Genomic DNA, 13,191 nt, shown 5'->3' with positions numbered 1-13,191 from the left:
AATATGAAAAGCAGCCACACTTTCCTGGTCTAGATGTATACTTATATATACAGTGACTCATTGCCGAGCCATAGCTTATTCTTGGGATAAGACCTGGAGAAAGATATTAAGCCATCCACACTGGCATAGGAATCCACACAATAGCCAGATTGTGCTTAAAAGGGAGCTGAAGTCATCGCAGCTCCCACAGGCATGATGCTCTTCATCAGTGCTATTGTATATCTATCTAGCAGTTCTTGTAAAGCCTCAGCCTCATGCAAAGACCACCAGTGCCATTAAGTCTACACAAAACCCAAGACCCAGACCTATGCAGCAGTCCTCTCTCATCCTTTCTGGTCTTCCAGATTATGCCCCTTCCCCTGGAGATTCACTTGGGTTTAAATACCAATTTGGTAGCTTTTAAGTCTCATCCAAACCCATTTCCCTCTAACAAGGCAAGTACTTATCTGATTGCAGTTTCTTTATCTTTTCCTGTTTTTTTCAAGACAGAGTTTATCTGTGTAGCCCTGGCTGTCCTAGAACAAACTGGGTAGACCAGTCTGGCCTTGAACTTAAGACTTCTACCTGCCTCTATCTCCCCAGTACTGGAATTAAAGACACATATCATAACCACCCAGCTCCCAACTTTAGAGTTTCTTTTTTTGAAGAGTATATTATGCCTTTTTAATTTTTTTTTAAATCCTGGCACGAGTTTCCTCTTCTTCCTGTTCTCTCAGTCAGTCCCTCTCCCCATTTCACTCTCCTACCCCCATCTACTTCTCTGCATCTCTTCAGAAAAGGGCAGGCCTCCCATGGACATCAACCAGCCAAAGCATATCAAATTGCAGTAAGACTAGGCACTTCTCCTCCTCTTAAGTCTGGATGAGGCAACCCAGTAGGAGGGAAAGGGCCCCAAAAGCTGTCAAGAGTCAGAGACAGCTCTACTCCCACTGTTAGGAGTCCTACAAAAACACCAAGCTAAAGAACCACAACATATATACAGATCGCCCAGCTAGCAGAGATGCCTTTGCGCTCCGTGCTTGCCACGTCAGTCTCTGTGAGACCCTATGAGCCTAGTTGTTTCTGTGGGCCATTTTCATGTAGTGTTCTCCACCTCTCTGGGTTCCACAATCCTTTCTCCCTTTCTTATGCAGAATTCTCTGAGGTTTGCCTAATGTGTGACTGTGGGTTTCTAGATCTGCTATCCCATCAGTTGGTGGGTGAGGCCTCTCTGATGATAATTGGACTAGGCACTGATATATAAGTATATCAGAATATCATCCTGAATCAATTCATTGAATTTTTTGCCAGTAATGTTTGGTTCTATTCTGGATCTCTGGATCCTAGCCCTCCAGGCACTGTCAGGGGTGGGCTCCCTAACAAGCCCAATCTGGGGATGCAAACGGAAATGGGTTGTGTTTTCAGCATGATGTGCTAAGAAGTAATAACCTGTGTTGAACTGTTGTCCTGTGAGCTTTGACTCAAAGTCAGCCAATCAGGTTGGCCTGTTTTCAGAAGGCCAAACTTTTCGGTTCTTAGAATGCTGGTTCCATAAATTCTGACTGTCTCTTTCTTTCTATCACTTCAAGAAATGCCCAGTGCCTTATGGTTCTCTCTATCTTGCAACTACAATTATGCTTCTGATCATCAGATGTAACCTCAAATTTTTCATGTTCTTATCAATAACACCTATTAAATGGTAGAAAATATAACAACTGGACTTAGCTGAGGCAACTACTGTTAGCTGTTTATTGCCGTGCAACTAGGCACCACAAACTTAGAGACTTCTAAGAACAGTAGGTACTAATTTATTCAGAAGGGGCTGAGGGAGATGACCCCAGCTTAGTGTGGTCAAGATATAAGCTGGACTAAAGTCTTGATCAGTCCAGTCTCAGGGTGATCACTAACATTGCTGAGTAGGTGTCAATGATTTTTATCAGTAGGTTTTTGTACCTTCCCTGGAGACCTCACCATTGGGTTGCTTTCCTACCATGGCAACTGGCTTTCCACAGAGCATGTGATGCAAGCAAGCGGATTCTTTTGTGATCTAGGGCTGCAAGTCACACTCTGTCGCTTTTGTAATGCACGATTGGGGGCTATTTTAGAAATTTGTTTTTGAGATGACAAAGTTCCAGGCTTGAAAGCCCAAAGCCATATAGATATTTGCTATAACACACCCACACACACACACACACACACACACACACACACACACACACACACACACACACATTTGCTGTGCTTCTGTCTCATTATCAATTTTACCAAGGACTATTTGTCCTCCATTTCCTTTTTCTCCCTCCTCTCTCTCCTCCCTCCCCTTCCCTCTTCCTTTTCTCTCTCTTTCCTTTTTCCTCTTTGTTCCCTCCCTTCTTCTTCCTTCTCTTCCTTCTGCCCTTCTCCCTTTCTCTCATCCCTTCCTTTCCTCTCCCCATCCTCCTCCTCTTCTTCCCTCCTCCTTTTCTTTCCCCCCTCCTCCTCCTCCTCTTTGTCCTTTTGTGATAGGGTACTACTTTACAGTCCCAAGTTTAACTTGTCATGTAGACCAGGATGGCTTCATACTGTGATGATCCTCCATCTCCAAAGTCCCAATATTAGAGCCATGTGCCGCTATGTCTAGCTTACTATTTTGTATATGCATTTGAAACACTAAATCCTGTTTATCTTTTGAAGATGAGAAAGATTATTTTTAACCATGAAAGAGCTTTTCCTGATGCCCCTAGCTGATGAAACAACTATAAACTATATCTAAACAAAGAGAAGTAGGGATATGATTTCTTCCTGTTTTTGAGTCTTAGGGAGCAGGTACTGGGTCGGGGGCAGGGGGAGGCGCAAAATGAACTAAAAATTTCACATGTGAGATAGATTTAAATTTTTCTTCACTTTCTTAACTTCTTCATTTGCAGTTGTTTTCTTGCCCTCTCTTTTGAATTCTGAGGACAAAAATCAGAACAACCAGCAAAAGCAGTAAAATCAAACTGATGGTCCAGCCCTAAGAATTCTCTGCAAGAAGCACAGCATGTTTTGAAATCTTATTTCTGAACATACACAAACACATTCACATCCACACATATACAGGCTTTAGGCACAGGACTGAAAACTATGGTAAATATTATCAGTTTGCTCCAAGATCCTATTTGATACTGTTAACTTCTAAGAAAGGAAACAAGAAAGAACTCCTTGTATATTCTTTATCCTTTTTAAGTCAGTTCAAAATTGACAAGGCCTGTCATCCTTGATCAACATATCTAGTCAGGAGACACAGCACCTTTCTCGCTGCCTGACCTATTTTGTCTAATGGGGCTGGCTTCTTTGCCCTCTGACAAGCTACCTTTTCTCTCGGGTTCCATTTATAGCAGGGTTTTATTAATGGTTAAATCATTAAGAATGGATCTGTCTCCCTCACAAGGCCCATTTCCTGTGTTCAAAATTAAGCCATGGGATCCAAGAGTCTGTCCATTTCTACGTTATTTAAAATAAAATCTCTCCCAGTCCTTTGAAGTGATGGATAAGTGCTCAGTATTAATTCTAACTGCATGCCCCAGAATCTTGTCGGTTAGGTGCTGTCTTATATTTACTACTGCAAGTGATGTTTCCATGACCCATGAGATTTTTCTTCAGCCTTCCATGGCATAAGGGGATTTGGAATTGAAATGTCCCCTTTTTCTCTGAGAAATTCAGTTTTCTACTGAGTTAAGTCCTTTTCCCCCCTTATAACTTAGTTTTAGCCCACTCGTTTTTTTAAAATAAGATTTTATTTATTACTACTATTTATTGTTGTTGTTCTAGAGTTGTCATTGTTTTTGTTGGTGGCAGTATGTGTGTGTGTGTTTGTGTGTGTGTGTGCTTGTGTGTGTGTTTGTGTGTATGTGTGTGCTTGTGTGTGTGCTTGTGTGTGTGTTTGTGTGTGTATGTGTGTGTGCGTGTGTGTGTGTGTGTGTGTGTGTGTGTGTGTGAATGCCTATGTATGTGGTACACACATTCCATAGCATCCATGTGGAAGTCAAACGATAGGAGGCTATTTTCCCCTTCTACCATGTGTGTTCTGGGGACTGAACTCAGGTGAACAGGTTTGCATGACAGCTGAACCATTTTGATGGCTGTCAAGCCCTCAGTTAACTCCCTTCATTTCTCCTCTCAGTACATTTAGATCTCTCTCAACCATCAATATCACAAAGAGCTTGAATCTAAGATGACACAGACTGGAAATCTTGCTCGGAAGACAGAAGGAGAAGAATGTGTTGATTTATAAGCTTTGCATGGATCTTTGAGAATAATAGCATAGTTCACACTGTGTAGGAGGCACTCTGTAAAATGCCTTAATGTGTAATCCTCACAGCCATCAAATGAGCTTGACACTGTTATTTTTCTATCAATCAATCAAAAATTGGGGTTCACATGGTTAGATAGCTTGTCCAGAGTGCACAGGTAGAAAGAAGGAGAGCTGGAATGTAAAAGCTGGGTTTGGATTCCACAACAGGCACATAAAAAACAAGATCAAATCTATAGTCAGGAGCGCAGGCAGGTTGGGCTAAGGATTTTAAAGCAGTTTCTCTGATGCATCGATTCCAAGCATTCATCAAAGCTTTATTTCACAGTAGCTTAAAGAGGCTACAGAAATCCTGTTCAATTCTTGGGATAAGAAAATAAAAGGCGAGGCTAGAAAACATTGTGAGCCCAGGTACAAGTGATCATTAAACTCTGTTTCAAGGTAAATTTAGCAAAGGAGGTAAATCTAATTTCCCAGAAGGGACTCTTAATCTCATTAAGTTTATCAGAAAATCTCTCAGGTTTTATTGGCAGTGCTTCCCAGAAGAAACCTTTTATTATACCAGAGACCAAATGCTCTGTTTGGGATCAAGTTTGAAAGTATTTTCTTTCACTAGAAACAGCTCTCTTTAGACTGGGGTTTGTCTTTTCCCTCTGTATTGTTGACTTTGGGGTCAGACTACTCTGCTGTGGGGATTGCTCTAGGATGCTCACTATGCCATTGGCATCCTTTCCTCTTGGTCTTCACACATCATCAATGTCTGTGGTGAGCTGGCAAGCATTGGAGAGAATCCCCTCTTTAGACCCTTTGTTTCCCATGTATGGTCCATGGAACAACAGCAACCCCTTGGAAGGTAGGGGACATAAACAAGTTCAAGCTCCATCCCCAGAGCTTATGCAGTCAGAATCTGCAGTTTAATAAGATCTCTCGGGCATCTAAACATTGAAGTGTGAGGAGACCTTCTAGACCTGTAGTTGTCAACTTTGGCTTCACATTAAGGTACCTAGGAAACTGTAAAGACTGATTGAACCCCCAGAGAGTCTGGTGTAATTGCTCAGGAGCAACCTGGGCTTTGGGATTACAAACAAGTCTCCAGGTGGTTCTAGTGTACAGCCAACCTTGAGATCCTATTTTCAGGTTTGAAAAATGCCACAACATAGGAATAATTTGCAATAGCCTATAAATGGACCCTTTAAGGTTTGCTATTTTTCCTTTCCACAAACCATCCTTTTTTGACCCTTTAACTCTTAAGATTATATAGTTAAAATATTTTGGTAAAGCCAGACAAGGTATCACATACTTAAATCCCAGCAGTCACGAGGCAGAAGCATACACACCTGTGTGAGTTCAAGGATCTAAGTCAAGGCTAGTCTGGTCTATGTAGAGTTCCAGGAAAGCCAGAGTTATCAAGTGGAGAGAACGACTCTGTCTAAAGCAATACTTTTGTGATATCTTTAAAGGTTAAGGTTGGATCATAATTAGCTTTTAAAATAGTTGAATGATTGGGAGTAGGTGGAAGATTAAGGCATTTACTTGTGCTTCTTAGATGGCCATCCAAATCATCCTTCTAATACTTGATAATTAATATTTGAACTTAAAAAATACTCAACATTCAACAGACAACTCTATCAAGAAAAGAGGCTTAGGGACTGGAGTTCAGGTGGTAGAGTGCTTGCAATAAGCCAGAAGATCAGTTGCCACAACCATACACACCTATAATTTACTGGAGAGGTTCGTGGGAAGCATCAGAAATTCAAGGCCATTCTCAACTACATGAGTTCAAGCATCTGGGATGCATGAGAAATGTCTGTTAAAGAAAGGATTTTTCTCCCATGAAATGTGCAGTTATATAAAGATCTACATTTTAGAATCAAAACACTAGCATCTTAATGAGCGGTTAAAAGGAAATGTACTCACAATGCTATTTGTATTATTTATTATTCAGTGTATCAGTGTATTTCTTGTATTTCATCTGGTTTGATTTGCCTAATAGAAGAAGTATTGTTATTGGACACTTGGTGTCTTAATGTTTTTCAAAAGCCTGAAAGGATTATTATTTTAGCAGAATTTTTAAATCAAGCAACTGTAATTTGGGGATTACATATAAGTTAAGAAAAAGTACTCATCAAGGGGGACAAGGGTGTAAACACTCGTCAAAGAGGATGGGGTATAATTTAATGGTAGACCATTTCTTATCCTGTGTGTGGCCCTGAATTTAACCTCTAGCCTCAAGAAAAAAAAAGAAGTGTAATGAGAGCAAACAAGAGAAACCCCATCAAACTACACACCTGGTATTCATTTATTTATACAGCTTTATAAACTGCTAAACTCTGAGAAGATAAAAACTTATTTATTCAATATTGGTATTCATTTAAACAAGTACAATAACATCTAATTCAAAGTTTTAGAAACATTTAATTTTTTATTTTTGTGTTTGAAGGCATGTGTATGTGGTGGGGGGGTGTGCACCCATGCATGAACAGAAGCCAGAAGAGAGCATTGGATCCTTTGGAACTGTAGTTAATAGGCAGTTGAGGGCTCCCTTACATGGGTGCTGGAAATCTAAGCAGGTACTCAGCACTGAACCTGGGTCATTTGGTAGGGCAGCAAGCACTCTTTTTTTTAAATCTTTATTAACTTGAGTATTTCTTATTTACATTTCGATTGTTATTCCCCTTCCCGGTTTCCAGGCCAACATCCCCCTAACCCCTCCCCCTCCCCTTCTATATGACAGTTTGAACTGCTCGGCATGGTCATGGTTACTGTACCAGAATCAATCAGCTTTAAGATGGTTTCTAAGACGATATGGTTTTCAGTCATGCACCAATGAAAGAATGCCTACTTTTTTCATTTTCCATTAATTATATGTCAAGACATTGACTATTCATTGGAATTGTTCTAGAACCTATGGTTGCTACAGGTCATTGTTTGACAGCTTTAGGAGGATTCTGGGGATTTTTGATATAAATACCGTTGTCTCTAGGCCCAGAGTGTTAAGGCATATATGATAATGAAGGCTTTCTTTCATCTTTGGAAAAATCTGTTTTGAGACCACTATCCCCTCAACTTATCATTTTGCCCACCACTAGAGGCTACTGAGCTCTGCTCTACTAGAGAAGACTTTGTCACATACTTTAGTAAAACACTTCTAATATTTGACTTAGACTTTTGTTTCACTGACTTTATGAGTCTTTTTTTCAGATTTAAAAAAGATTTCTGGGCTTGGGGTTGTCTTAATAGAGTTATAAATGACACATACATGTGACATCCCCTACACGCTATTGTTGTAGCTTGTACTACTGACCTCATGGTGTGATCATGAAAACTATATAGGACACTGAGCAAAAGTATCTTGCAAACTCTAGAAGACTCCACAAATGCCAGGACCTTGTCTTATTTTTGCTACCCGCCCCCCCCTCCAATGCATGCGGAGTCTCGAACCAGAGTACTCTGAGTGTATGTTTAGCCATTGATAATGAAACCAGAGCACAAGGCACTGCCTGTCTTTGAGTGTCAGTATTCTTGAGTGTCATTGTGTTTATGGCTGTATGATTTAGCACCACAGAGGACGGAGTAATTGCTATGTCTCCCCCACAGAGTGTGTGGTTAAAGGAACAAATTCAGACAAGTGTTGAGTGGACTTCATTTCCCATATGATGTATGTGGGATCATAGTGAGTATGAGTAAGGCAGCTATAAATGGGTCATGGTGAGGCGTAAACATCACATGAGCCTCAGACTGGACACAGAGTGACACCGGGGAGGTATTTGGTATATTTCTTACACCAGCCAAAATGCCCCATGTCCAAAGGGAAGCTGGAACTTGCTTGGGCTTCTGGCTTTTAAATCTGGGGGGAGAAAAGACATATTGAACAATCGTTTTTAGCAATGCACCTCACTTTCCCTTCATGAGGCTAAGAGACACAGCAGAATCACAACTGTTGTCTAGATGGCAAAGCATTGTGGCCCTGGCAATTGCCCAACACACTTGCATTCCAACACCCTGACAAACAAGTGTGCTTTACAGCATGGGCAATTTTAGCTCTGGATGTCTTCCCATTGATTCCATTTCTAAATTAGAGCCCTGACTCAGAGAAGAGAGTCCTGGTCTCTTGGTTCCTGACTTTTTGTATTCTGGCATCTGCCAGGTATTCCCAGACACAGTGAGTCACATGAGGCCAGTGATACAGACTCTCTACTCCTCTGGGATTTTGTAGTCCAGGGAAGATTATGTCTGACTATCCACAAACAGAGTTCTGTGCCTGGGCTCACTGGGCCTCTTAAATTCTATGGGAAAGGGGCTTGGTAGGCTACAAGGTGATCTGTAAGACAATTGGAGTATTTCCACTCTCTTGCCTATTCCTTCTTGCCTGACTCCTACAGGAACAATTGGCTCTATATGTAGATGGAGTAGTACCTAGCACATACTAGCTAATCAAAGCTGTTGCTGTCATCATCAGCTCTTTGTCTACTGTCATGTGAGGTATTGGCTTGTGGCATAGACCCAGTATCCCCTGTTTAACCAAGGATTTTACTGACTGATTTTGCTCTTTGGCACAGTGGGTAAGGGAAAGTAACCTAGTTCCCTTGAGGCTAGTGCACAATATTTCTCAGGAAAGCCACAATTTCACCTAGCTGGGAAGCTGCCTAGTGATCAGAGGCTACATCAAGCCTGTCATATAAATGGTATCATTTCTGGGTTGCAGACAGTGCTTTACTGTCCGGACATTTTTCAGTGAGAAATCACACTTCACAGAATATGCTTCAGTGACAATTTGCTATGGATCATCACCCCTTTTATGTTGTTCAGAGAAGTCCAAGGAATGTCTGCGCTTCAAGGTTAGCTTGTCATGGACCTCTCACTTAGCCAGAAAGGCTGCCATATGTCACCCAGCACAGCGCTCACTGCAATAAATTGAATGTAGCATACTCTAGTCATCATGGGACTCTGGGGTCTAGAGAAGAATTGACAGCACAGTGGGGACATAGCACATCAAATCACCAGTCCTGGTTTATTGAATCTCTGACCCCTTGCTCCTTCCTGCTGCCTTACATAGAAGAGTGTGAGGTTATCTGTAACTACAACAGAGTTCTCATTTCTGCTGTGGTCCAATTCTTCAGTCCTGAGGTCCCTGTGTCAGGTATAGTTGATCAGCAATCAGTTGTAAACGGAAATGGCCAGGGCATGTGCATGCCCTTCACAAAGTCATAGCCTGTAGTAGGAGAATTATAATGGGAGATGCAGGGGGAAGGAGATAATGCACATAAGCCGACTTATACCATTCTGTGGGTCACGTGCCACATGCTGATGGCATAGAGAGGTTGGGTTTCAATCTAAAGTTGTAAGCAAAAGGCAGAAGGTCTGATGGCCTCATCATGTTGCAAAAGCTGTGCATATGTGTTTCAGTGAACTCAGTGGGCAGAAGTATGAGAAAGAATGGTTGGAGAAAGGACCAGCATGGCACCCCAGTATAAGTCTGTGAGACAGCCAGTCAGGGATCTACATGTCATCAAGAAATCCAGGACAGTGAAAAAAGTGGCATCTTATGTCCCTTGGTGATTTGCGAAAGTTGCTAGAAAAATTAAAACAAAATTCTCTTAAATTTCTAACAGTGTAATAGATACAAGGGAATGCAAGTCAGTCTTAGAAATTCCTTACTGTAGGACATGGATGAACTGGGCAGCATTATGCAAAGTGAAACATACTACTCACAGAAAGACATACACTATACAATTCCATTTATATGAGACTCCTACCTAACTAGTCAAACTCATAAAAGCAAAGATTCTTGCTAGGGGCTGGTGGGAGGAAAAAACAAATGATTACACATTCATAAATATAAAATTTCATTTAAACAAGATGAATTACCTTTAGAGATCTATTATACATTTCACCTAAGCTAGTAATTTTTCACCTAAGCCAGACATACTTTACAATTAAATGTTTGTTGAAAGTAGATCTCCTGTTGTATTCTTACCACACAAAAAATCAAATTCTACAGAAATTCAAGAGGTCATTTCACTATACAACCACTAATGGCTTCCAGATTTCCTCTTTAGTTCAAAGCCATTCAAATCATCCTTGTTAGAAGACTGGAAAGAGTTTAGACACCTAAGTCCGGAGTTAGGAGTCTGGACACCTAAGTTAAAAATCCGACATTTTTCCACTTAGAAGCTGTGAGGCTTTGAGCAAGTTGCTTAGTTCTCTACGTTTTATCTCAGTAAGGAGAACAATGCAGCCACCATCACGGCCATGCTACAAATATCAGAGACCACGTAGGGCTCTGCAAACGCTTCAGATGCATACTGGGAAGCAACATTTTCTAAAAGATGTCAGATACATACTTCTCCTCAGTGCTCACAGACCATGTCTGGGTTCCACGACTCCCAGTAGCTATAAGAGAGACAGAGAAATAGAGTATCTGGCTCACCAACTTTTGAAGTAGAGAAGGAAGCAAGGGCTGCAGAGAAAACCAAACCTTATTTTTTGCCCCAGGAGACATTTCACCCTTGCCTGCAGATTTTTTTTTTAAATCCAGCCATTGGTAATAAAAAGATTGATTCTCCTTAGAAACTGTTTGTTCCACTCACAGAAGGGAAACACGCAAAGAATAACACTAAAGCCAAATGGAAAATGAATGTGTTAATAACTGAGACTTGCTACGAGAAAGCTTTGAAAAGAAATGATACAATTTTATTAGCTATTGTTGCATAACAAATAGCTCCCAAAGCCACTGATTTAAACAAACGACATTTTCATTGTGGCTCATGTGTTTTGTGTTTAGCCGATCTTGGCTGTAGTCATTTCTGAGTGTTCAGGTCAGTTGGAGCTGTGTGCTGGGGCCTGGTTGAGGTGTTTTAGCTTTGATACAGGTTTCTCATCTTGGGCCAAAGATTTGTTATGGCAGTAGCAGAGAAACAACTAAGCAAGCAATAGCATGTGATATTTTAAAGACACTTCTGTTTCATTTCCTTGACCAAAGCAAATCACATGTCTAGACTCCGGCATTAGAACTTATACCTCACTAGCAATGGTGGGGAACTAGAGTTACATGACAGTGGAGATGGATAGAGAAAGGGATGAGGATTTTAGAGTCACGAATGCAAATTTTTACCAGGCTAGGTTTTGCAAAGTCATTCTTCTAAAGTCAGCATACATTTTTTTAATTCTTTACAAGAACATCGTCCTACTTTAGTCTGTAATTACTTGTCACTAGAACCAAAGCTGATGACTATGCCTTGTTTCGAAGTTCACACTGTGTGCTTAGAATTGGGAGATGCATTTTTTTTTTTAAGATCCAATTGGTAAAATATAATTGCCCACTTAAACATACAAAGCCCGGTACCATCCATCCCTTGAGAACATTAATAACAACCTGTAAATACACAGAGCAGAATATTAACATCACCTGCCATGGCTTCTCCCCTCTCTCCCTTAGTCTCCTCCTCTTCCTTCAAACTTCTCTCCCACCCATCCTTCCTTCTCCTCCAATGAGAGGCCTCCTTCTATCCTGTACCTGCCCCTCACCTGTACTTTACAAATTCAATGGAGAGGTGGTTCTGGTGAAGTCACCTGAGTCCTGAGTACGTGACTAGGCAGCTGGGGAGATGCATTTTTAAGTTTTAATGGGGTCTCACACCTCATTTGACTTATACTTATGTTAGTATATAAGCTAACGCTAAAAATATCTCATGAAAACTAAACCAAATGATAAAGTTGAAATGATACTTCATTAAGTGAACTAAGAGACAGAAGAAGGATGCTGTGTGATCTTGCTTGTATGTGAAATCTAAATATTGAGTTTGAAGAAGTAGAAGGAGAATGGGACCGATGTAATGGGAAACTGTTGAGAAGACCGAAAATGTCAGTTACATGGCAGGAATGTTGTCCAGCATGATGAATACTGCTAATAATGTATTACATGTTTGAAAACTGTTAAGAGAGTAGATTGTCAGTGTTCTAACCACAAAAAAATGTGTGAGTTGTTATAGATGCTAATTAGCTTGATTTAATCACTTCATGGTGTATGCATATATCAAAACATCACATAACATTGCATGTTAAATATACAGTTTCTGTTTGTTAGTCATATCTTAATACAATTAAAGAGAAAAAACCCTAATGATATGTTTGCATTTTCTTTTGCAGGCTTGACGTGCTTTCTCAATGGAAAAAACAATGGGTTGAAATAAACAACTTCATGAGAATTTTATATATTTGTATGATGATCACAAACTTCCTGAATGCCCAAGACTCTAGCAAAAAATATCCTGTTTGTACATTTATATTTCTTCCTTCTACTTGGCTGCATTTCTCACTTTAGCTACATTTTTGGCACCTTGCAGAGCAAATGAGCACATGAATTTACCACCTGGGGAGTGTGGTTTTGAGGAGAGATGTGATTTTTATGGAGGGGGGTACAGCAATGTGCATGCAGTGATTTTGATATTAAGTACTTTTAAGTTACTTCCCACAGTCTTTTGGTCAATATTTGAAATGTCTTCTTCACCTTTTAAATGATCTCAATTAACTTTTTATGAGTTGAAATAAATATTTGAGTAAATGTAACATATAAATCTACACCAAATTAATTTTCCTACCTTCAGATAGCTACATATTCTGTAAAGTAAAGAAAACTATGAGGTACCACGGAGTCAAATCCCATATTGCCTATGTAGGGACTTATGAGGTACCATGGAAAACACTATGACTGGCTGATCACTGCATATGAACTTAAATATTGCACGAGTAATTTTGTACTGATGTTATTTCCCATCCGAGGATGACCTGCTCGTTGAGTGCATTTTAGTTCCATGAAGGGTCAGAAATCTTATATTCAGGATGAAACAGAGTTCATTTTAAGACCCGGTAAAGGGTGATAGGAACAGAGGAGAGGGGACGATCACATGATAGCTGTGCAAAGGGAGCAAACTGTATATCCT

General features: G+C 40.4%; 1 protein-coding gene across 2 annotated transcripts in view; it reads left to right on the top strand.

Moving 5' to 3' along the window:
* Smpx (small muscle protein, X-linked) overlaps positions 1-12,817 on the top strand; it is a 57,815-nt gene extending 44,998 nt beyond the window's left edge. Inside the window, exon 5 of one of the 2 annotated variants that reach the window (NM_053395.1) lies at positions 12,398-12,817. The gene's annotated coding sequence lies outside the window, so the exon portion shown is untranslated. Of the gene's footprint in view, positions 1-6,475; positions 6,542-12,397 lie in introns of those variants that run through there. The other variant, XM_087600912.1, reaches the window with a different exon arrangement.
* Positions 12,818-13,191: the final 374 nt, after the last annotated feature.

Source organism: Rattus norvegicus, chromosome X (genome assembly GCF_021556685.1).
Source record: "Rattus norvegicus strain SHRSP/BbbUtx chromosome X, alternate assembly SHRSP_T2T, whole genome shotgun sequence".
Classification (NCBI taxonomy): domain Eukaryota; kingdom Metazoa; phylum Chordata; class Mammalia; order Rodentia; family Muridae; genus Rattus; species Rattus norvegicus.
Note: the sequence above shows the minus strand (reverse complement) of the source record. Positions and strands in the feature narration are given on the sequence as shown.